Below are 26,666 nucleotides of genomic sequence, written 5' to 3'. Positions count from 1 at the left end.
GTGCATACTCCATGACAATCCCGTCTGGATTGACCAAGATCAGGCCCTGCCTGCGCCTGACATGTTGGAGGAACCATCCACGTAGAGTGCCCAAGAACCATCAGGGAGATCGGCTCTTTCCTCGGGGAAGTTCAGTCGGAGCCCTGGATTATTGACTTCATCTTGTCCAAGTTCGACCTCCTTTGGGATAGTGCATTCCACCACGAAGTCCGCTAATATTTGGGCTTTGATCGCTGGCCGAGGTCGATAGTTGATGTCAAACTCTGTGAGCTCGACCGCCCATTTCGTGATTCTTCCGGAGGCATCCGCTCGATGCAGGACCGCCTTGATCGGCTGGTCGGTGAGCAACATTATGGTGTGTCCTTGAAAGTAAGGTCGGAGCCTTCGAGCTGCAATCAACAAGGCATAAGTTAGTTTCTCTAACTTAGTATACCTAGTTTCGGCGTCTCTCAATACTCGGCTTATGTAGTAGATCGGCTGTTGAATTTTTGCTTCTTCCTTAATCAGAACTGCAGCGAGGGCCATAGGGGAAATCGCCAGGTATAGGAATAATTCCTCTCCAGGCTCAGGCTTTGCCAATAATGGTGATGAGCCGGGGTAGGTCTTCAGCTCCTCGAATGCCTGCTGACATCCAACGGTTCAACAGAAGTTCTTGGGCTGCTTGAGGGTCTGAAAGAAAGGTAAGCATCGCTCGGCCGATCTCGAGATGAAGCGATTTAGAGCCGCTACTTTCCCGGTGAGGTGCTGAACCTCCTTTATCAACCTCAGGCGGTCATCTCCTGGATGGCATGAATCTTTTCGGGTTTGCCTCGATCCCGCACCCCGATACCATGAAGCCCAGAAATTTTCCTGAGGTTACTCCAAAAGTGCATTTGGCTGGGTTCAGCTTCATCTTGTATTTTCAAAGGGCGCTGAAGATCTCCTCAAGTCGGCGACGTGGTTCACCGAGGATCTGCTCTTTACGAGCATGTCATCCACGTAGACCTCCATGTTGCAGCCGATCTGCTCTTTGAAGATTTTATTCACTAGCCGCTGATATGTCGCCCCTGCATTTTTGAGGCCAAAAGGCATGACCCTGTAACAATAAAGGCCATGGTTAGTTATAAAAGCAGTTTTTTCTTCATCCTCTAGCACCATCCTGATCTGATTGTAGCCAGAGAATGCATCCATGAAGGTGAGAAGCTCATGGCCCGAGGTTGCATCTACTAGTTGGTGATTCTGGACAGAGGATAACTGTCCTTTGGACAGGCTTTATTCAGTTTTTTGAAGTCTATACACATCCTCCATTTGCCGTTCGCCTTCTTAACCAAGACCACATTGGAAACCCAGCTCGGATAGTTGACCTCTCTGATAAACCCGGCCTTTAGGAGTTTATCAACCTCCTCGACTATGGCCAGCTGTCTCTCCGACGCATGACTTCAAACTTTTTTCTTTGTCGGCCGGTGTTTGGGATCGACGGCCAGATGGTGCTGCATAACTTCAGCATCGATCCCTGGCATGTCCGTCGGAATCCAAGCAAAAATGTCTGCTTCTTTCAAGAAAATTGATAAGCTGCGTCCGCACCTCTTTCCCCAAGTTGGAGCCGATCTTCACCATGTGTTCCTGTTCCCATCATTCAAAGAAATTGAGACAAGATCTTCCATTGGCCTGCCCCTTCTTCTGTCAGGTCATCGTGGGTGTCTAACCCATCAACCGGACAGGGGTCAGGTTGACCACTTCTTTGCAGGGCTATATTGTAGCAGTGCCTTGCCAGGGCTTGATCTCCCTTGACTTCTCCGACCCCCTGGTTAGTAGAAAATTTTAATTTCAGATGGTAGGTTGACACCACAGCCCGGAGGGCGTTGAGGCCAGGTCGGTCGAGGATTGCGTTGTAGGATGACGGTGCCTTCACCACCAGAAAATCCACCAGAGCCCTGGATTGTCTTGGATATCGACCTGCAACTATAGTCAAAGTTATTACTCCCTCCATCGGGATAGCATCGCCGGTAAACCCTACTAAAAGGGAGCCAATCGGCCCCAAACGACCGTCAGGGATGGATATTTTTGAGAAGACATCATAAAATAAAATATTAGCCGAGCTTCCACTATCAACAAGAATGCAGTGTACATCATAATCAGCAATATTTAAAGAAACTATAACTGCATCGTTGTGGGGGAACTGGACCTCTCGGGCGTCTTCTTCAGTAAAGGTTATGGGTCCTTCAGTCCTTTGCCGCTTAGGCAGTCTGATCGATCCGCTGGCCGCTCCCTTCGGGGCTCTCCAGAGATGGTGCAGACGATCTCGATTGGAAGTCGATTTCCAGGTTGTTCTTCCCTCCTCGACGATGCCGGTGTGGTAGGGTCCTCGATCGATTCTCCCTACCTTTAGGCCAGCGTCGGATGGATCTGTCGACCACTGTTATCAGAGGAGGGGGAGGGGCCTGAAAAATCAGGGGTGAGGTCGGAGCTTGAGATTTGACCGCGGAGGCCGTGGATCGCCTGATGGATGCTTTGCGGGGAGGTATCGGGTGAAGATCTAGTAGAGGAAGGAGAAGAGGATGTCGGAGAAGATGATCGAAATTGGTCCCGTTGAGCACTCCTTTAAGAACAAGGGTACCGCAAAGGTTCGGCCGCCCTTCCTCTAGCGCCAATTCTGTTGGTGTAGAATTCTATTGAAGTTGGAGAAGCTGGAGCTGGGATGACCGCGGCCGCCATCGGGACCTGCAAAGAAAGTCTAAACCAGAGTTGGGGGTGCTCCGGCAAGACCCTCCGACGCTCAAGTCAGTACTCTGCTTCAATAGAAATGGAGTGCTCGAGCAAAAATTTTGGCAGAGTTTCGAGATAGAGTTACCAGCTTAGAGAAGAATATTTCTGGGAGTTTCTTATTTATAGATGGAGGGTATAACTGACCGACCATGATGTTTGTAACCGTCTGGTAGTAGACCGCTCAGAGCCGCATGGAGTTTGTTACGGAGAGTAGTGGCGTCAAGGGTCGTTCAGGGCCACGTGGAGCTTGTTGCGGAGAGTGGAGTGGTGTCCGTTGTCGGGACTTGCCAGAGAGTGGTGGAGCTGCATGAAATCCATTGCAGGGAGTGGAGCAGGAGGGCGGCTCTTGTCGCGACTCATCAGAGAGTGGGGAGCTGCATGGAATCCGTTGTAGGGAGTGGAGCAGGAGGGCGGCTCTTGTCGCGACTTGTCAGAGAGTGGTGGAGCTGCATGGAATCCGTTGCAGGGAGTGGAGCAGGAGGGGGCTCTTGTCGCGACTTGTCAGAGAGCTCGGATCCATCGGCTGGAGCTCGACTGGGACATCTGATGGAGCGGAATGGCTCTCTATTGTTGGTCTGGGAGAAGCTCGAATGTCTCCGAAGCTGCTGACGAGTCTACTGTTGTCGGGTAGCTTAGGCACTGATACTATAGGTGGGAGTCACCTGCTGTAGAAGCTCGGATAGAGACTTTTCATTGGCGAAGCCCGGAAGGAATCCGATTGCTAGAGAAGTCCGTCTGGGATTCACCCGATGTGGAAACTCGCCTGAAGATGATCCGTTGGGGAAGTTTGGTTTTATGAAGGATCTGGTGGAGGGTCGGCCGGTGATGGACTTCGGATGGCATTGGGAGGTTTGGCAGGCACGGAGGCGATCAGTCATTATAGGAATCCAGCTGCTGGAGCCCGATCGTCGTAGAAGCTCATCCAATATCCAACCGCTATGGAAGTTCGATCGAAGTCTGGTTCTTGTAGAAGGCTGAAAGGAGACCGCTTATTGTAGAAGCTCGGTCGAAGGTCAGTTGTCGTGGGAGCTCAGAGTAGCGACCTGGCGATGAGTCCTGTCCCATTGTAGAAGCTCGATCGAGGATCGGTTGTCGTGGGACCCGACTACGAAGAAGCTCGGCTGAAGTCTACCTGTAATGGAAGTTCGGAAGGAATATGTTTACAGCAGAGGCTCGGATGGGATTTGCTTACAGTAGGGATCCGAGGTAGGCCGTCCGTTGTAAGGGTTCGGAGTAGACTGCTCGCAGCAGGAGTTCGGGGCAGACCACTCGTAGTGGAAGTTCAGAGTAGGCCGCTCGCGGCAGAGTTCGACTATCACAGGAGCTCAGCTGGAATCCTGAAGGTGATCGACCACCATAGAAACATGGAAGGAGCCTGGTTACTGTAGAAATCTCATTATCGAGGAAGCTCGGATGCTAATGAAGCCTGAAAGAAGTTCGAGGGTAGTCGATTCTGTAGAAGGACGGCTAACAGCGAGGCTCAGAGGGCCTTTGGGGCGGCCCGATGGGTGAACACTGAGGCCCATCGTCGAAGAAGTTGGACGGCCGAGGAGTTCGGAGAGGCGTCACGTACAAGGTCGGGAGCCGGAGGAGCCCCGAAAGATCAGTCCTCTACAGACTTCGGCGGGGGGGCACTTTATACCCAACACCAACTATTAGGACTATAGCCCCTAACCAACTTTTCAAAAGACAAATATCCATTAAGAGATGGGGTTTATTAGCCTTTATCCATTAGGCATAAGGGTTTCACATCAAAGTTGACCTGCATCAAGCTAGGTCATCCTCAACCAGTAGGCAGGGTGGTTAGACACGTTTAATCTTATCAATCAGGCACCAATCGACCCTTTCTGTCGACTCTCATAATTGTTGTCAATACATCAGCCTCCCTTCAGCTACCAACCTCAGCTAGAATCTCACCGAATCTCTTCGACTACCATCCTCTCTCAGAGTCTCACCGAATCTCTTTCGGCTACCAACCTCTCCTTATCTCTCACCAAATATGCATTGGATCTTGCACAACATGATAGTCATCCATCTCTTGATAGCAGACAGCATTAAATGATGCAAATCATACACCATAGAGGATTCATGCTCCTATATCAAATATTAGAGATTTTAAAAGACAAAATTGGCTAATCTCTCGTGAAATTTATTTTGAATAGCTGAAATTTTAGATAGTCTACTTATCCTCTACCTGCATTCAAAATTTTTTGATTTTGATTTGGTAGGGCACGCACGGAGCTCGTATTTGTGATGGAAGTGGGACATGAAGGGGATATATAAATCATGACCTTGGACTCAGTTTGATGCTTATTGGCCTGGAAACAGCTAGGCCCAGCTCAACCCGTAAACATGCTGATCCTGAAGACATAAAATAGAACCTCGATCAACTTATGAGGGCATCTGGTCCAGCTGGTAGCAGTAATAAATACCGTCCGCAAAAACGAAAGCTATCTTTGCTCAGTTCCAAAAATATGATTTGAACCAACCATTTACCGTCTCTCTCTTCCAGCACGCATGCGCACATGCAGAGTATGCTTAAGAAATGATACGGGGGAGGACGACGGTGAGGAGGGTGCAGCGAGGGGAGTGGATATAGGGGCTGGTGGGAGAAGGTTGTGTTGAGAGCAAATTGGACACAGTGGTTTCAAGCTAAATCCTACTCTCCTTTTATTAGTATCAAATAAATAATATCCATCGAGGGTCTGCGATCGCTAGACTAATTTAGTTCTAAACACCTCACGTGATCATCACATGATAGTGTTCCATAGACCCAGATAAATAAAGATGGATGGCGGGATCATTTTAAATTATTTACTAAACTTTAGGGAACTGTTATGGGCAAAAAATCTTTGAAGACACTACCTAGCATTGGGCGTGACTGACCTAAGGGTTGGTCACCGACCCAGGCTTCGACCGACCGCCAATCCTCGCTTAGGCCAGTCCCTACTTCCATCAATTCTGTGGAACTTCATCTGGTATTGGTCGACATACATGGAAAGATTGACCAGAAAGTCCCACGTATTGTTTCAAATTATGCGACCACTAGGAATAGCTGGCCACAAGTCGGATAAGATAATGACAACCATCAAATCTTGAGAGATTAGCCTACAAATCTTGGGATAATGCACGTAGAGTGGCCGGGATGGCCTTCAACAACTCTACCCTCTTACGACTCTCTCCTCTGCAAATAAAGATAAATAGGGGACCCCCAGGTATGCAACCTCTAACTTGTGCGTGCCTTCCCATCTGTTTCAGGCTTCTGACTTAAGCGTCAGAGGATTTTCACTAGAGCCAACCCAGACTAAGGACTTATTTTGTAGATCTTATTGTCATAGTGCTATGGTCATCGTCCAACTCTAGCCAATTTGATCTGAGTCAGAAATCAACAGCAATAGATTAGTGCTAGGAGGGCTAGGCCCATATTCGGGAAGGAGCATAAGATTTGCAATAATAGCACAGTATAGAACATCATCACAATATTCCAATGCCATGGCGGGCCGATTGATCGAAAATTCGATTGAGAATCATGCCCTGACATAGTAGCTAGAGATACCTGTGCAGCTATACCAATCGACCGTGGGGGTGAATTAAGACCAATTCAATGCACTGGTCGCTCAGGTATAAACATTGACCACAGTGGTCCATGCCATGCAATAATCAAACTTGACGTAGAAGACGCCCTAGCAGCAACTGCCTCAGCCTCCCCCATAAAGTTTGGAGCAAAGAAGACAAATACGATTGAGTCAACCTTGAAGTCCTAAACAAAGGAGATGCTCTCCCACCCCTCACTCCGATAAGGGATCTACTCTAGGTCGATCTCCATCGCACCACATAGAAGTCAACATGGCCCATGATGCTATCATAGACCATAAACTTCAATAGATGAACCAGTGAATTAAGATGCCGTAGCATCAAGCTGTGGACCGAAATGATTAGGCTGGCTTCCACATCAATCCATCCTTTAGTGATAGGATATACAGGAGCCATTGCTCGCCAACTTCAAGATGCCATAGTTGGAAAACTATAACAGTCGACAACCCAATGGATCATTTGGAGAGCTTCAAGGCTCTCATGCTCTTTCACGGAGCAAACGACAGAATCCTATGCCAAGCCTTCCCCTCAACATTTAAGAAGGTGGCTAAGGACTGATACTTTGATTTGAAGTCAGGCTCCACTCATTCGTTCAACTAGTTGAGTCCATCATTCATAGCCTACTTTGCTAGTAGCAAGAGGCAACATCGAGAATCTAGTTCCTTAGTCACATCAAACAAAGGAGAGGAGAATCCCTCTGAGCCTATGTAAGATGCTTTAATATGGCCACCTTAGATGTATGCGACTTAGATTAGTCGGTTGCAATGACCGCCTAGAAGGATAGACTTCAGAAGAATTCTCTTCTCTTCTCTCTAAAGAAGAAATACCTAAAGAACTTTGTCGAGATGTTGAATTGGGCTGAAAAATACACCCGAGCCAAAGAAGCCTTCGAAAAGTATAGTTTGGGACCTCAAGCTCTCCCCGATCTAAGAGGATTCTCCAAGAAGTCGGCAATGGTCCAGGACTTGCCTTGACATCGATGATCCAAAACCCCTCCTCGAACCTGACAACCTAAAAGTCCTAGGAGACAGCGTCGCCCATCACTGAGGTGCTTGTCATCGCAGAGGAGAATCATAAACTATGCTTCTCTGAATACATCTAGAACTCAAGTGCTCATGAAATGAAGGAGTAGCTTCCCAAGGTGGAAAGAATAGAGTCTCAGCTAGATTAGTGCAACCGATATAAGTACTATCTCTACCATTGTGACCCCGATCACAATATCAGGACTGCATCCAACTCCTAGATGAAATCAAGGAGTTCATCCAGCAAGATCGACTGGATCGTTTCATTTGGTGCATAAGGGGGAGTGCGAGGATTAGTCAAGGGCACCTCATCAGCTAAAACAACCTCAGTAGGAAGAGCCAATAGAAAATCGACCTACATCTGACATAATCAATGCTATCTCTAGGGGGTGCAGTGGATTAGAACTTGGGGAGTCCACCAAAAGGCAAAAGTTTGAGGAAGCTATAACCTTCTTTGAGGAAGACATGAAGGAGGTTCAGTTCTCGCACAATGATATGGTGGTTGTATCTTTAAACATTGTCAATTATGATGTATGCTACATCTTAATGGATAATAGAAGCTCGATTGATGTTTTGTTTTACGATGCATTCTCCAAAATAGATATTTTCTTAGATTGGTTGGGTAGACTAGATTTTCCTTTTGTAGGCTTCACTGGGGATGCCATATTAGTCAAAGGGGTCATTACCTTATCAGTCACCATTGGTCGAGAGCCATGCTAGTCAACTACCCAAATTGACTTCCTGGTGGTTATGATGCCCTAATCTTGTAATGCCATCCTTACCCGATGCTCTTCCTATTGAAGGGTTGGAGAAGTCTGAAGAGATCAGGCATTAGCATGGCATTGCTACATGATCACCCTCTAGGAAACATGATTACCTGATGCTCTTCCTATTGAAGGGCTAGACACTCATGATAAAACTGATCGAAGAATGGAGAGAGCCAGTGGAGGACCTCGTCATGATCCCCCTGAAGGATGGAAACAAGGAGCACACAGTTTGGATTGGGTCCAACCTAAATGAGGTAACAAGAGACCAGCTTACTTCCTTTTTGTAGAAAAATGTGGATGTCTTTGCTTGGTCACTCGTTGATATGTCGGGTATCAAATCTAAAGTCATGATGCATCGATTGAATGTGGATCCATTATACCAACCCATCAAATAGAAGAAGAAGAATTTCACCTCGGAGCGACAAAAGGTCATCACCGATGAGATAGACAAACTAATCATCACCAACTTCATTAGGAAGGTGACTTATCTAGACTGACTTGCGAATGTGGTCCTTGTTAAGAAGGCAAATGGAAAATGGTGATCTGTATAGACTTCATCAACCTAAACAAATCTTGCCCAAATAATAGCTACCCCTATCTTGGATTGATCAATTGGTGGATGCCACTTCGATCCATGAGTGTTGGAAAATATGTCCCAAAAGCTAATCATCAATCTATTGACGGTTGAGCAACTTGTATTATAATTGATTTGTTAATAAACAAAATATATTTTTGATATTTTCATCATAAGTTTTCATCTTCTAATGAACTCCGTTGTTGTGATGAAGTCCTTAGAACTATTTAGATTCGATAAAGAGAGAATTTATCAATTAGTCCTTAAAACTATTCATGACCAAATGATGGACTATTAATAAGGACGACAGCTTCTATCGAGCATAGGTCACTGTAGGCCATATGGGTTGGTTGTCCTCTTAACTAAGGAGTGTGGAGACACTGGTATGGTATACAGGTGAGATGTAAGAGTACATCATCATTGAACATGACCAACTCTAGAGCATTCTGCTATCGAGAATATCTCTGATAGGATATAGGTATAAGTGTCTCTTAGATTTAAGATCGCCTCAGTGACTTGCAAGCAACTCACTATGCTTTGGTACTAGACTAACTAAATTTCTAATTCAGTAATGAAAGACTTCTGTGCATAGTCAAGTACTTGCGAAGTCAGAGTGTGATCAAAATAGGATTGATCACTCCAAGAGTTGGAGAAGAATGAGTCGCTGATTTCAATTTAGCAAAATCTTGGCCAGGATAATCCATCAAATGGATTTGATATTTTGAAATACAATGTGAACAACCTGATCAGAGTTAACAGTTGAACTCTGAGGTGTTCTATGAGCATTTTGATCAAGGGGATGAATTATATGAAAACTATATCCGCATGGGTTCTAAGGATGTTGTTCTACACATTCGACCTATTCGACCGTCGGGTATCATTACTAGATGGTCACTTCGATTGGTACAAAAATTTATTTCTGTACTACCGACTTAGGTTCAGACCTATGAGATCACACACATTAGAGTTTATGATCTGATCAGATGGTTGATCAATGATTAAGAATCATTCTAAGGCTAAACAATCAATACGATTGACATTTAACCTAGTGCAAGTGTTGCAGGAGGATCGATTAGCAATTCGATTGCTAATTGACTTAATTTGATTAAGCCAATGGGGTAAGATTAAGTCTAATTGAATATAATTTAATTAAATTTAGTTTAGACTTGATTGGATCAAGTTCAATTGATTTATTGGATAAGCCAAGTGCAAGAAAAAACTAGTCCTAGTTCAATTAGGACTTGGGTCAACCTAATTTCTAATTTGATTAAAAAATTAAATTAAATTTAAATCTAATTTAATCTGATTAAATTAAGTTTTTAATTTGATTAAGATCTATTTTTAATTAGGTTAATTTTATTTTGATTTGATTTGGTTTGAGAAACCAAATTTGAACAAGTCCTAGATTGAACCCTAGCAAGACTAGGATTCCACCTTATGCCACCTTAGCCCCCCATGCCCACTCTCTCTTATTTTATGTGATAAAACCTTTCTCCTAGGCCTTCATGCATGCCCAAAGCATTCCACTCTTTCTTTCTTACATGGTATGTGGTTGTGGACCAAGTCAAAGTAGGAATTAGTTTGGATTTTAAATTCTATAAGATAGAATTTTAGGAAACCAAAACTCTTTCCTTATGGCACTGATTTTATTCAATTTTTTTTTGAAATTTTTATGACTTTTATGGCACATATTGTGCATCCATTTTTGGTGATCCATGATAGAAAAAGAAGGAAGGGGCACCCAAGAGTTGGGCACCACTTGTCTTGCCCTGTTTGGATTTTCCTTGATCTAGATAAGGATTCTTCATATCTCATTATTTAAGATAAATTTCTTCTTGAAATTTTTTTGAATTATGGAGCATCAAGAGACCTTTGGAGCATGTGAAAATCAAGGAGAAAGAGTGTTGGGGCATGGATATTTAATAGACACAAAACTAGGTGTCTAGGTGAGAGCAAAGAGAAGAAGAAGAGGGTCTTCTTCTAGGGTTGCTAAGTTCACCTCTTCCCTTCCTCCATCTGTGAGTTTTCTGAGAGTGTCTCACATCTAAAACTCTTTCTCCTACTTTTCATCTTTGAAAGAGTCCAAATCAAGAAGAAGGAGGCATCTGATCGACCATCGAAGAAAGATCAGCACAGTACTAGCATACTGTGCTGTTTTCCTGGACCAAGACTTCTGATCATGATTCGTGGGCTCGTGTGGATGACTCTTAGAGGCTGGATGCGTGTATGACTCACAACATCATTCTCAAGCTCAGATCAACAAAGTTTGAACATCTAACTTGCAAGGTAATAGATCTGATCATTATATTTTACATACATTAGATGTAGTATAGAAATATGTTGATATGATCAACATATAGTTCTTGCTCTTTATATTTTAATTTTTAATTTAATGTCATGTAATAATCATGTAATAAAATCTTAGATCTAGGGATTCTCTAGTTTTATAAGATAAATTTTGATTTATTTTAGTCTTCCGCTGCCTGATCTTGAAAAAATTTCAAGATCTAACCCTGAAACCCTAGATCTGGTTCCTTCAATTGGTATCAGAGCCTAGATTGTTTATTACATGATTATTTATATATGCTTAAATTATTTCTTAGATTAGATCTATTTTATAATCTGATTGTTAAATCTAAAATTAAAATTTTTAGATCAATCATGAACTGTAGGTTGTCCTGCTGTAAGGTTTACCCCTTACAGTACAAAGATTGTCCTAGTTCATGTAGATCTATCTTTAATCATAAATTTGTTAGATGTGATCTAGATTAAATTTATAATTTATTAGATTTAAAATATATTTAAATCTAAAATAAAATCTTTTTGTTAATAATTTTCATGCAAAGAATCATCATATATTTATCTGAAAAATTTGCACGGTTTAAAGTTGAAATTATTTCAATTATATGAACCTATTTAGATTAGATCTAAAGTAGTTTCATGCTTATGTCACTTGCATTTTGATTATGAATCAAACATGCAACTTGGTTGTAGAACCATGTTGTAAAAATATTTTATAAATATGAAAATTATTTTCGAAAAGCTGAACCCTCAGCCTAAAACTTAATTGAGAATTAAGAAGTTGTTTGATTAGGTTCTAGGATTGTGAATTGAAGAATCTAAGACACAAACTATAACACATTGGGTTAATGGGTTAGTGGAAATTTGGTCCATTAATTGGGTTAGACCTAAGATTAGATTAAAGATGGACTTATTAGAGAATTGACTAAATCTAAATAATTGTTGTCTTAGATTAGGTCAAGGATTCTCTAGATCAATTACAATAGTTGTAGTTGGTCAAGTCCATGTCTTTAATGAGAATCAAATGGACTTAATTCTTGGCTAAACGGTCTAGCACGAACTGTTAGGTTGATCTAATCAAAACTAATTAAACTAGTTGGTGTCTAAGATAAACCAGACTGGTGGTTTTTAATTGGTAGTTTGCTTACCTGACCAGTTCTGATGATGTCTAAGGCAAGCTTTGGCAGACCCTTCCACCGATCGAACTTACCTGACCTCTTGGTGAAATTATATTTTGATCGGATCACTTGACTATTCGAGCTGACCCATGTCAGCTTGGTAAATCAGTGAGACTGATTTAGGTGCTCCTAGACCAGCCCTTTTAATTATCTCCCTTAAGCTGACTGGGTGAAGCCAGTGGGAGGATCATGATAAGCTGGTTCATCTGACCTTCTCCTCTAAATCAATTAAATTTTTTAAAATTATTAGGTCTTTAAAATGAAATAGTTATGGTGATAACTAGATCATAGCCTCTTATTAAGTGGATGATAATGGGTCTATCAGTCGGATAATCATTGGAAGCCCAAAGGCCTGGTGCTTATTGGCTGATGGAATTATCATTCATAATATGATTTCTTGACTACATCTTTCTAAATGATGGTTAGGTTAGCCAACCAAAGTTGGGCCTAATCATTCATTGGCTAGATGGGCCAAGTATGGTCATGTTAATGGTTGGACCTAACCAGACCTTTTTAGTGGAGGCCAAAGCCTACTGATTAGGGACTGGGGCAAAATTAAAAAAATTATTCAGAGAAACAATTGGTTATGAACCTACTCTTAGATGTACATGGGTTGGCCAACCAAAGTTGGGCTTGTGTGTAGTCTAAGTGGATTCTAGTACCCATTAAAAAATTAAGGTAATTTCTCGAATTGGAGGTAGAGGCTACCAATTCGAATAAAATAGTGGGAGAAACCTTTTGATTAAAGTTCAAATCTTTAGGTTTAATGAATAAATTACTAATTAGATTATGATTTTTGTTTATGCAGATATGGCCACTTTTCTATCACTCCGATCATTATTAGACAATAAAAATTTGGTGGGACCCAACTTTGGTAGCTGGTACCAAAAGTTGAAGATAGTCTTGGAGCATGAACGGATCCTATATGTGATAACGGATCCTGCACCTGAGGAGCCAGTTGCCAATGCACGTGGAACAGTCAGAGACACTTACTAGAAGTAGCTCAGTGATTGGACCACGGTGTGATGCATCATGCTGGCTGCCAGGAGCAATAAGTTCAGTCGTAGATTTGAGACGGCTCAGCCAAAGGATATGCTTCAAGTGTTGGAGGATGCCTTTGACACACCCGATGATGCGGAGAGGCACAAGACTAGTTGTGCCATCTTCAACGCCAAAATATGGGATGGTGCCTCTGTCACTGATCATGTACTATACATGATCGAGCTGATGGAGCGTTTGAGCAAGCTCGATTTTTTCTTGTATGAGCAGCTTCAAAAAGATGCAATACTGAACTCGCTGTCCAAGTCTTATCTCTCATTCCTCACTCATTATAGAATGACAAAGTCTGAAGTAAACTACCATGGGTTATTGGGGTTGCTTCAGAACTTTGAGAAGGATCACCAACTCCACAAGAAGTCGGTGAACTTAGTGGGAGGTTTGTCTTCTGATTCTCGATCCTTTAAGAAAAGGAAGAAGAACAAGAAGAAGAAAGTGAAGAAGGTGCAAGTTCAGGCTGGGACATCAATGCAGGGCCAGACCAGAAAGATCAAGCCCGATAAGAGTCAAGTTGAATGCTTCTTTTGCAAGAAGCGGGGGCACTGAAAGAGGAACTATCCTCAGTACATTGCCTCCCTGGACCCGAACAGGTAGAGAAAGAAGCAAGCTATTGCTAGGCAAGGTATTTATATGATAATTCTTTATAATTTCTCTATTTGTGATATAATTGACTGGGTATTGGATACCGGTAGCCCTTACCATATTTGCAATTTGTTGCAGGGGTTGCAGGTCAGTAGGAGATTCAAGCAAGGCGAGAGGTTCCTGAATGTTGAAGATGGAAGATCAATTTCAGTTCTAGCATTAGGAATCTTAAAACTTGTATTTGAGTCCCATACCGTTATTCTTAATAATTATTATTTTGTCCTAGTTTCTTTTTAAATGTTATTTCTGTAGGCCTTCTGGCCAAAAATGATTATAAAATTTCAATAAAGAAACAAGTTTATAATATCATTATGAATGGTGTTACTATTTTTTATGGATATTTGAACAATGGTGTGTATATGTTATCACAACCTGTTAACGTAGTCTATTCTACAGGCAAGCACACTAGATTAGATAGTGTATCAGATATCTACTTATGGCACTGTTGGCTAGGTCATATAAACAAGAATAGGATAAATAGATTGACTCAAGAGAGAATCCTCGAAGTCAGTGATTGTGAATCACTTCCAACCTGTGAGTCCTGTCTTCTTGGTAAAATGACCAAGTTACCTTTTACTGAAAAAGGTGAGAGAGCTACTGAGCTCTTGGGCCTAGTACATACTGATGTATGCGGGCTCATGAGCACAAGTGCTAGAGGTGGATATTTCTACTTCATCACTTTCACGGATGATCTATCCAGATATGGATATGTCTATCTGATGAAACATAAGTCGGATTCATTTGAAATGTTCAAATGATTTCGAAGTGAAGTAGAAAAATAAATCGGGAAGAGTATTACAACTCTTCAATCTGATCGAGGAGGGGAATACCTTTCTGGTGAGTTTCTCACATATCTAGGAGAGAATGGAATTCTCTCTCAATGGACTCCTCTAGGAACACCATAGCATAATGGTGTATCTGAAAGGAGAAATTAGACTCTGTTAGACATGGTTCGATCCATGATGGGTTTTGCCAGCTTGTCGATATCCTTCTGGAGATATGCACTCGAATCGGTCTGTTATCTGTTAAATAGGGTTCCAAGTAAGTCTGTAATTAAAACTCCATATGAGATATGGACAGAGCGTAAGCCAGCACTTTCACACTTTAGGGTCTGAGGGTGCCCGACCTATGTCAAATGGTTAGTTACAGATAAACATGGACCTAGGTCTAATAAATGCACATTCATAGGGTACCCCAAAGAGATCAAAGAATATTTTTTCTATCATGCTGATGAACAAAAGGTGTTCGTCAGCCTTAAGGCAATCTTTTTAGAAAAGGAGTTCTTGATGAAGGATTCGTTGTCTCTAAGGTTGAACTTGATGAAGTTCAACAGGTAGAAGGACTGACACCAATAGCTGAACCTGAATCAGATTAGATTAGATCAAATTTGAAGCCTAATGTACCTGCATCACTAAGGTGATCCGGTAGAGTACCGCATCAGTCGGACAGATACTATGATTTCTTGGTCCGAAATGGTGATCCCATCGAACTCGATGAGAATGATGAGGATCCGATCACCTATATGGATGCAATGCAGAGACCTGATTCTGAGAAATGGCTTGAAGCTATGAAATTGAAAATGGAGTCCATGAAGATCAACGATGTATGGAAATTGGTTGACCCACCTGAAGGGGTTAAACCCATTGGGTGTAAATAGGTCTTCAAAAGAAAGAGGGGCGCAGACGGAAAGATGGAGACATATAAAGCCCGTCTGGTTGCCAAGGGGTATTGTCAACGTTATGGTATTGACTATAACGAGACGTTCTCCCTTGTGGCAATGCTCAAATCCATTCAGATAATGCTTGCAATAGCTATCCATCTGGATTATGAGATCTGGCAGATGGATGTAAAGACAGCTTTTCTGAATGAAGAGCTGACCGAAGAGGTGTATATGATACAACCTGAGGGGTTTACATCCACAGATGAGTCCAAGGTGTGCAAACTTCTGAGATCTATTTATGGATTGAAGCAAGCTTCTCAGAGTTGGAACATGCATTTTGATAAGGTGATCAAAACGTATGGCTTCGTTAAGAATAGAGAAGAGCTCTGCATCTATAAATGGGCAAATGGTCCAGTTGTGGTATTCCTTATCTTATACGTGGATGACATTCTCTTAATTAGGAATGACATCCCCACACTATAGGGAATAAAAGTTTGGTTGTCATCGTAGTTCTCCATGAAGGACTTGGGTGAAGCATCCTACATCCTAGGGATGAAGATCTAAGGGATAGATCTAAAAGGATGCTTGGGTTGTTCCAATCCACGTACATAGACACTGTGCTGAAGAGGTTCAGCATGGAGAATTTCAAGAAGGGCTGTCTATCGATAGGCCATGGAATTCTCTCTCTAAGAAGGATTGTTCGACAACTCCTGAAGAGAGAGAGCGTATGAGTAGAGTCCCATATGCTTCGATCGTGGGATCTATCATGTATGCCATAACATATACAAGGCCAGATGTGGCATACTCACTAGGAGTAGTGAGTAGATACCAATCTAATCCTGGAGAAAATCACTGGAAAGTGGTTAAAGCCATCCTTAAGTATTTGAGAAATACAAAGAATCAATGGTTGGTTTATAGCGAGTCAGATCTGAAACTTGTGGGGTTCACAGACTCCAGCTTTCAATCTGACCATGATGATATTGGGAAATGTGTCCCAAAAAATCAATCGTCAAGCTGTTGACGGTTGAGCAACCAAGTATTATAATTGATTTGTTAATAAATAAAATATATTTGGCATCTTCATCATAAGCTTTCATCTTCTAATGAACTCCATTGTTATGATGAAACCCTTAGGACTATTTAAGTTCGATAAAGAGAGGATTTATCGATTAGTCCTTAAAACTGTTCACGACCAAATGATAAGCTGTTAATAAGGACGACAGCTTCTATCGAGCATAGGTCGCAGTAGGCCATATGGGTTGGTTGTCCTCTTAACCAAGGAGTGTGGAGACACTGGTATGGCATACAGGTGAGATGTAAGGTACATCATCATTGAACGTGACCAACTCCAAGTATTCTGCTGTCGAGAATGTCTCTGATGGGATATAGGTATGTGTCCCTTAGACCTGAGATCGCCTCAGTGACTTGCAAACAACTCACTGTACTTTGGTACTGGACTAACTGAATTTTAATTCAAGGACGGAAGACTTTTAGGCATAGTCATGTACTTGCGAAGTCAGAGTGTGATCGAGATGGGATTGACCACTCCAAGAGTTGGAGAAGAATGAGTCACTGTATTTCAATTTAGCAAAATCTTGGCTAGGGTAATCCATCAGATGGATTTGATATTTTGAAATACAATGTGGACAACCTGATCAGAGTTGACAGTTGAACTCTGGGGTGTCCTATGATTATTTTGGTCAAGGGGATGAATTATATGAAAACTATATCCGCATGGGTTCTAAGGATGTTGTTCTACACATTCGACCTATCCAGTCGTCGGGTACCATTGCTAGATGGTCACTTCGATTGGTATAAAAATTTATTTCTGTGCTACGGCTTAGGTTCGAACCTATAAGTCACACACATTAGAGTTCATGATCCAATCAGATGGTTGATCAACGATTAAGAATCATTCTAGGGTTAAATGATCAATACGATTGACATTTAACCCAGTGCAAGTATTGCAGGAGGATCGATTAGCAATTCGATTGCTAATTAGCTTAATTTGATTAAGCCAATAGGCTGAGATTAAGTCTAATTAAATATAATTTAATTAGATTTGTTTGGCTTGATTGGATCAAGTCCAATTAGTTTATTGGATAAGCCAAGTGCAAGAAAAAACTAGTCCTAGTTCAACTAGGACTTGGGTCAATCTAATTTTAATTTGATTAAAAATTAAATCAGATTTAAATTTAATTTAATCTGATTAAATTAGGTTCTTAATTGGGTTAAGATCTATTTTAATTGGTTGATCTAATTTTGTTTGATTTGGTTTGGGAAACTAAATTGAAACAAGACATAAGATAGAATCTAGTAAGACTAGGATTCCACCTTGCGCCACATAAGCCTTCCCCACGCCCTCTCTCTTATTCAACGCCAATCTCCACTTATTTTGTGTGACAAAAGCCCTCTCCTAGGTCTCTCCCACGTTCACAAAAGGTCTCCTCTCTTCTTTCTTACATGGAAGGTGGTTTGGATCAAATCAAAAAGGAATAAGTTTGAATTTCGAATTCTATGAGATAGAGTTTTAGAAATCTAAAACTCTTTCAATTTTGCACCGAATTTATCCAAATTTTTTTTAAATTTTCATGGATTTTAGGGTAATATTATGCACCCTTTGCTGGTAATCCATACATAAAATATGGAGGAGGTGCTCAAGATTGGGCGCCCCTTAACTTGCCAGTTTGGATAAGCCTTGACTAGTATTTGATCTAGACAAGGACTCTATCATATCTCTCTGTATAAAATGAGTTTCTTCTGAAATTTAGAAGAAGAAGAGATTTGAGAGACTTTGTTCCATCCAAAAATATAGAGAAACACCTTTGGATCGTAGAGATATAAAAGACACAAGTTAGGATGTCTAGAGAGAAAAACGTGAAGAAGAAGAGGGTCTTCTTCTAGTTTTTTGTTTTCATATCTTTCCTCCCTCCATCTTGAGTTTCCTGAGAGATCTCAGATCTAAAACTCCTCCTTTTACTTTTCATCTTTGGAATAGTCCAAATCAAGAAGAAGGAGGCACCTGATCAACCATCAAAGAAGGATCAGCGCAGTACTAGCATACTGTGCTGATTTCTGAAGCAGGACTTCTGATCGAGATTCGTGGACTCGTGTGGATGACTCCTAGAGGCCGGATGCGTGTGCGGCTTGCAACTTCATCCTTAAGCCGGATCAGTGAGGTTAGAGGTCTAACTTGCAAGGTAATAGATCTGATCTATTATTTAATACATACATTAGATGTGGTATAGAAATATGTTGATATGATAACATGTGGTTCATGCTATATTTATATATTTTAATTTTTGATTTAATGCTATATAATAATCATGTAATAGGATCTTAGATCTAGGAATTTCTAATTTTAGAAAATAAATTTGATTTATTTTAATCTTCCGCTGTATGATCTTGAAAAGATTTCAAGATCTAACCCTGAAACCCTAGATCTGGTTCCTGCAATTGGTATCAGAGCCTAGGTTCTTTATTACATAATTATTTATACATACTTAGATTATTTCTTAGATTAGATCTAATTTATAATCTGATTATTAAATTTGAAATTAAAATTTTAGATCAATCACGAACTGCAAGGTTGTCCTGCTGTAAGGTTTACCCCTTACAGTGCAAAGGTTGTCCTAGTTTGTGTAGATCTTTAATCATAAATTTATTATATATGATCTAGATTAAATTTATGATTTATTAGATTTAAAAGGTATTTAAATATGAAATAAAATCTTTTTGTTAAATAATTTTTGTGCAAAAAAATTGTTTAAAGTTGAAATTATTTCAATTACATGAACCTGTTTAGATTAGATCTAAAGTAGTTTCATGTTTATTTCACTTGCATCTTGATTATGAATCAAACATGCAATATGGTTGGTAGAATCATATTGTAAAATTATTTTACAAATATGAAAATTATTTTTTGAAAAGTCGAACCCAACCCTCAGCCCAAAACTTAATTAAGAATTAAGAAGTTGTTTGATTAGGTTCTAGGATTGTGAATTGAAGAACCTAAGACAAAAATCATAACACATTGGGTTAATGGGTTAGTGGGAATTAGGTCCATTAATTGGGTTAGACCTATGGTTAGATTAAAGATGGACTTAATTAGAGAATTGACTAAATCTAATCAATTGTTGTCTTAGATTAGGTCAAGGATTCTCTAAATCAATTACAATAGTTGTAGTTGGTCAAGTCCATGTCTTTAACAAGAACCAAATAGACTTGATTCTTAGCTAAGCGGTCTAGCACGAACTGTTAGGTTGATCTAATCGAAACTAATTAAACTAGTTGGTGTCTAAGGTAAACCAGACCGGTGGTTTTTAATTGGGAGCCCGCTTACCTGGCCATTTCTGATGGTGTCTAAGGCAAGCTTTGGCAGACCCTCCCACTGATCGAACTTACCTGGCCTCTTGATGAAATTATGTTTTGATCAGATCACTTGACTATTCGAGATGACCCATGTCAGCTAGGTAAATCAGTGTGACTGATTTAGGTGCTCCTAGACCAGCCCTTTTAATGGTCTCCCTTAAGCTGACTTGGTGAAGTCAGTGGGAGGATCATGATAAGCTGGTTCATCTGACCTCATCCTCTAAATTATTTAAATCCTCTAAAATTATTAGGTCTTTAAAATGACAAAGTTATGGAGATAACTGAGTCATAGCCTCCCATTAAGGTGTTTGATAATGAGTCCATTAACTCAATAATCATTGCAGATCCAAAGGCCTGGTGCTTGTTGACTAATGGAATTATCACTCATCATATGACGACTTGGAAGTGTCTCTCTAATGGTGTTAGGTGAGCCAACCAAAGTTGGGCTTAATCATTCGTTGGTTAGATACACCAAGTATGATCATATTAATGGTTGGACCTAACGGATCCTTACAGTGGAGGCCAAAGCCTACTGATTAGGTTTCTGGGGCAAAATTAAAATTACTAGAAATTGTTTAGAGAAATAATTGGTTATGAACCTACCCTTAGATGTACATGGGTTGACCAACCAAAGTTGGGCTTGTGTGCAGTCTAAGTGGATTCTAGTACCCGCTAAAAATTAGGATAATTCTTCGAGTTGGAGGTAGAGGCTACCAATTCGAATAAAATAATGGGAGAAACCTTTTGATTAAAGTCCAAATCTTTAGGTTTAATGAATCAATTACTAATTAGGTTATGGTTCTTCTTTGTGCAAATATGGCCACTTTCCTAACGCTCCGATCATTGTTGGACAATGATAAGTTGGTGGGACCCAACTTCGATAGCTGGTACCGAAAGTTGAAGATAGTCCTGGAGCATGAACGGATCCTATATGTGATAATAGATCCTGTACCTGAGGAGCCAGCTGTCAATGCATGTGGAACAGTCAGAGACACTTACTAGAAGTGGCTCAATGATCGGACCACGGTGCGCTGTATCATGCTGGCTGCTATGAGCGACGAGTTCAGTCGCAGATTCGAGATGGCTCAGCCAAAGGACATGCTTCAAGTGTTGGAGGATGCCTTTGGCACACCCGATGACGTGGAGAGGCACAAGACTAGTTGTGCCATCTTCAACACCAAAATATGGGATGGTGCCTCTATCACTGATCATGTATTGTACATGATCAGCTGATGGAACGATTGAGCAAGCTCGACTTTTCCTTGCATGAGCAGCTTGGGAAAGATGCAATACTGAACTCGCTGCCTAAGTCTTATCTCCCATTCCTCACTCATTATAGAATGATAAAGCCTGAAGTAAACTACCATGGGTTACTGGGGTTGCTTCAGAACTTTGAGAAGGATCACTAACTTCACAAGGAGTCGGTGAACTCAGTGGGAGGTTCGTCTTCTGATTCTCGACCTTTGAGAAAGGAAGAAGAACAAGAAGAAGAAAGTGAAGAAGGTGCAAGTTCAGGCTGGGACATCAGTACAGAGCCAGACCAAAAAGATCAAGCCGATAAGAGTCTATTCTACTGGCATGTACCTAGATTAGATAGTATGTCAGATATCTACTTATGGCATTGGAGGCTAGGTCATATAAACAAGAACAGAATAAACAGGTTGATTCAAGAGGGAATCCTTGAAGTCAGTGATTGTGAATCACTTCCAACCTGTGAGTCTTGTCTTCTTGGTAAAATGACCAAGTCACCTTTTACTGGAAAAGGTGAGAGAGCTACTGAGCTCTTGGGCCTAATACATACTGATGTATGCGGGCCCATGAGCACCAGTGCTAGAGGTGGATATTTCTACTTCATAACTTTCACAGATGACCTATCCCGATATGGATATGTCTATCTGATGAAACATAAGTCGGATTCATTTGAAATGTTCAAATGATCCGAAATGAAGTAGAAAAACAAACTGGGAAGAGTATTAAAACTTTTCGATCTGATCGAGGAGGAGAATATTTTTCTAGTGAGTTTCTCACATATCTAGGAGAGAATGGGATTCTCTCCCAATGGACTCCTGTAGGAACACCACAGTATAATGGTATGTCTGAAAGGAGGAATCGGACTCTGTTAGACATGGTCGATCCATGATGGGTTTAGCTAGCTTGTCGATATCCTTCTGGAGATATGCACTCGAATCAGCCTGTTATCTGTTAAATAGAGTTCCAAGTAAGTCTGTAATTAAGACTCCATATGAGATATGGACGGGACGTAAGCCAGCACTTTTACACCTTAGGGTCTGGGGGTGCCTGACCTATGTCAAACGATTAGTCACAGACAAACTTGGACCTAGGTCTGACAAATGCTCATTCATAGGGTACCCCAAAGAGACAAAAGGATATTTATTCTACCATGCTGATGAACAAAAGGTGTTCGTCAGCCTTAAGGCAATCTTTTTAGAAAAGGAGTTCCTTGATGAAGGAACCATTGCCTCTAAGGTTGAACTTGATGAAGTTCAACAGGTAGAAGGACCGACACCAATAGCTGAACCTGAGTCGGATATGATTAGATCAGATCCAGAGCCCAATATACCTGCACCATTAAGGCGATCCGGTAGAGTACCGCGTCAGCCGGATAGATACTATGATTTCTTGGTCTGGGATGGTGACCCATCAACTTGATGAGAATAATGAGGATCCGATCACCTATATGAATGCAATGCAGAGACCTGATTCCGAGAAATGGCTTGAAGCCATGAAATCCGAAATGAAGTCTATGAAGATCAACGATGTATGGACATTGGTTGACCCACCTGAAGGGGTTAAACCCATTGGGTGTAAATGGGTCTTCAAAAGGAAGAGGGACGCAGACGGAAAGGTGGAGACCTATAAAGCCCGTCTGGTCGCCAAGGGGTATCGTCAACGTTATGGTATTGACTATGACGAGATATTTTCCCTGTGGTAATGCTCAAATCCATTCGGATAATACTTGCAATAGTTTCCCATCTGGATTATGAGATCTGGCAGATGGATGTAAAGACAGCTTTCCTGAATAGAGAGCTGACTGAAGAGGTGTATATGATACAACCTGAGGGGTTACATCCACAGATGAGTTCAAGGTGTGCATGCTTCAGAGATCCATTTATGGACTGAAGCAAGCTTCTCGGAGTTGGAACATGCATTTTGATAAGGTGATCAAAATGTATGGCTTCATTAAGAATGGAGAAGAGCCCTGCATCTATAAATGGGCAAATGGTCCAGTTGAGGTATTCTTTGTCTTGTAAGTGGATGACATTCTCTTAATCGAGAATGACATCCCGCACTATAGGGAGTAAAAGTTGGTTGTCATCACAGTTCGCCATGAAGGACTTGGGTGAAGCATCCTACATCCTAGGATGAAGATCTATAAGGATAGATCTAAAAGGATGCTTGGGTTATCCCAGTCCATGTACATAGACACTGTGCTGAAGAGGTTCAGCATGGAGAATTTCAAGAAGGGCTATCTACCGATAGGCCATGGAATTTCTCTCTCTAAGAAGGATTGTCCGACAACTCCGGAAGAGAGAGAGCGTATGAGTAGAGTCCATATGCTTCAGCCATGGGATCTATCATGTACGCCATGACATGTACAAGATCAGATGTGGCATACTCACTAGGAGTAGTGAGTAGATACCAATCTGATCCTGGAGAAAATCACTGGAAAGTGGTTAAAGCCATCCTTAAGTATTTGAGAAATACTAAGGACCAATGGTTGGTTTATGACGAGTCAGATCTGAAACTTGTGGGGTTCACAGACTCTAGCTTCCAATCTGACCATGATGATAGCAGGAGCGTGTCGGGTTATATCTTTACTCTGAATGGTGGAGCCATCTGCTGGAAGAGTTTCAAATAGCATACTGTGGTAGACTCTGTTTGTGAAGCAGAGTACATCGCAGCATCGGATGCCGCGAAGGAAGCTGTGTGGCTAAGAAAATTTATCATCGAGCTCGGAGTAGCACCCTCCCTCGATGGTCCAGTCCTGCTCTACTGCGACAGCACTGGTGCCATAGCTCAGGTGAAGGAATCCAAAGCACATCAGCGGACGAAGCACATCTTGCACTGCTTCCACCTGGTCCGAGAGATCGTGGATCGAGGTGATGTCGACCTTCAGAAGATCGACGGAAAGGAGAACCTAGCCGACCCCTTCACTAAAGCCCTGGCGATAAAGGAGTTCGACAACCACAAGTCGAAGATGGTATTAGATACTGTGCCGAGTGGCTTTAGGATAAGTGGGAGTTGTTAGAAAATGTGTCCCAAAAAGCCAATCGTCAAGCTGTTGACGGTTGAGCAACCAAGTATTGTAATTGATTTGTTAATAAGTAAAATATATTTGGCATCTTCATCATAAGCTTTCATCTTCTAATGAACTCTGTTGTTATGATGAAGTCCTTAGGACTATTTAAGTTCGATAAAGAGAGGATTTATCGATTAGTTCTTAAACTGTTCATGACCAAATGATAGCTGTTAATAAGGACGACAGCTTCTATCGAGCAAAGGTCGCTGTGGCCATATGGGTTGGTTGTCCTCTTAACCAAGGAGTGTGGAGACACTGGTATGGCATACAGGTGAGATGTAAGGATACATCGTCATTGAACGTGACCAACTCCAGAGTATTCTGCTGTCGAGAATGTCTCTGATGGGATATAGGTATAAGTGTCCCTTAGACCTGAGATCGCCTCATTGACTTGCAAGCAACTCACTGTGCTTTGGTACTGGACTAACTGAATTTCTAATTCAGGGATGGAAGGCTTCTGGGCACAGTCAAGTACTTGCGAAGTCAGAGTGTGATCGAGATAGGATTGACCACTCCAAGAGTTGGAGAAGAATGAGTCACTGTATTTCAATTTAGCAAAACCTTGGCCAGGATAATCCATCAAATGGATTTGATATTTTGAAATACAATGTGGACAACCTGATCAAGTTGACAGTTGAACTCTGAGGTGTCCTATGATCATTTTGGTCAAGGGGATGAATTGTATGAAAACTATATCCGTATGGGTTCTAAGGATGTTGTTCTACACATTCGACCTATCCGGTCGTCGGGTACCATTGCTAGATGGTCACTTCGATTGGTACAGAAATTTATTTCTGTACTACCGGCTTAGGTTCGAACCTATGAGGTCACACATATTAGAGTTCATGATCCGATCGAATGGTTGATCAACGATTAAGAATCGTTCTAGGGTTAAATGATCAATACGATTGACATTTAACCCAGTGCAAGTATTGCAGGAGGATCGATTAGCAATTTGATTGCTAATTGGCTTAATTTGATTAAGCCAATGGGCTGAGATTAAGTCTAATTAAATATAATTTAATTAGATTTGGTTGGGCTTGATTGGATCAAGTCCAATTAGTTTATTGGATAAGCCAAGTGCAAGGAAAAACTAGTCCTAGTTCAACTAGGACTTGTGTCAATCTAATTTCTAATTTGATTAGAAAATTAAATCAGATTTAAATTTAATTTAATCTGATTAAATTAGGTTTTAATTGGGTTAAGACCTATTTTAATTAGGTTGATCTAATTTTGGTTTGATTTGGTTTGGGAAAACCAAATTAAAACAAGACATAAGATAGAATCCTAGTAAGACTAGGATTCCACCTTGCGCCACATAAGCCTTCCCCATGCCCTCTCTCTTATTCAACGCCAATCTCCACTTATTTTGTGTGACAAAAGCCTCTCCCAGGTCTCTCCCACGTTCACAAAAGGTCTCCTCTCTTCTTTCTTACATGGAAGGTGGTTTGGATCAAATCAAAAAGGAATAAGTTTGAATTCGAATTCTATGAGATAGAGTTTTAGAAATCCAAAACTCTTTCAATTTTGCACTGAATTTATCCAATTTTTTTTTTGAAATTTCATGGATTTTAGGGTATATATTATGCATCCTTTTCTGGTGATCCATGCACGAAAATATGGAGAAGGTGCTCAAGAGTTGGGCGCCCCTTAACTTGCCACGTTTGGATAAGCCTTGACTAGGTATTTGATCTAGACAAGGACTCTATCATATCTCTCTGTATAAAATGAGTTTCTTTATAAAATTTTCGGAGAAGATAGATATTTGAGAGACCTTTGTGCCATCCAAAAATTAGAGAGAAAGACCTTTGGGTCGTTGAGATATAAAAGATGCAAGTTAGGGTGTCTAGAGAGAAAAATGTGAAGAAGAAGAGGGTCTTCTTCTAGGTTTTTTGTTTTCATATCTTTCCTCCCTCCATCTTGAGTTTCCTGAGAGCATCTCAGATCGAAACTCCTCCTTTTACTTTCCATCTTTGGAAGAGTCCAAATCAAGAAGAAGGAGGTACCTGATCAACCATCAAGAAGGATCAGTGCAGTACTAGCATACTGTGCTGATTTCCTGAAGCAGGACTTCTGATCGAGATTCGTGGGCTCGTGTGGATGACTCCTAGAGGTCGGACGTGTGTGCGGCTTGCAACATCATCCTTAAGCCCGAATCAGCGAGGTTAGAGCGTCTAACTTGCAAGGTAATAGATCTAATCTATTGTTTAATACATACATTAGATGTGGTATAGAAACATGTTGATATGATCAACATGTGGTTCATGCTATATTTATATATTTTAATTTTTGATTTAATGTTATGTAATAATCATGTAATAGGATCTTAGATCTAGAGATTCTCTGATTTTAAAAAATAAATTTTGATTTATTTTAATCTTTCGCTGTATGATCTTGAAAAGTTTCAAGATCTAACCCTGAAACCCTAGATCTGG

This window comes from Elaeis guineensis, chromosome 8, assembly GCF_000442705.2.
Source record: "Elaeis guineensis isolate ETL-2024a chromosome 8, EG11, whole genome shotgun sequence".
In the NCBI taxonomy this organism is placed as follows: Eukaryota; Viridiplantae; Streptophyta; class Magnoliopsida; order Arecales; family Arecaceae; genus Elaeis; species Elaeis guineensis.
This window is presented reverse-complemented; position numbering follows the sequence as displayed.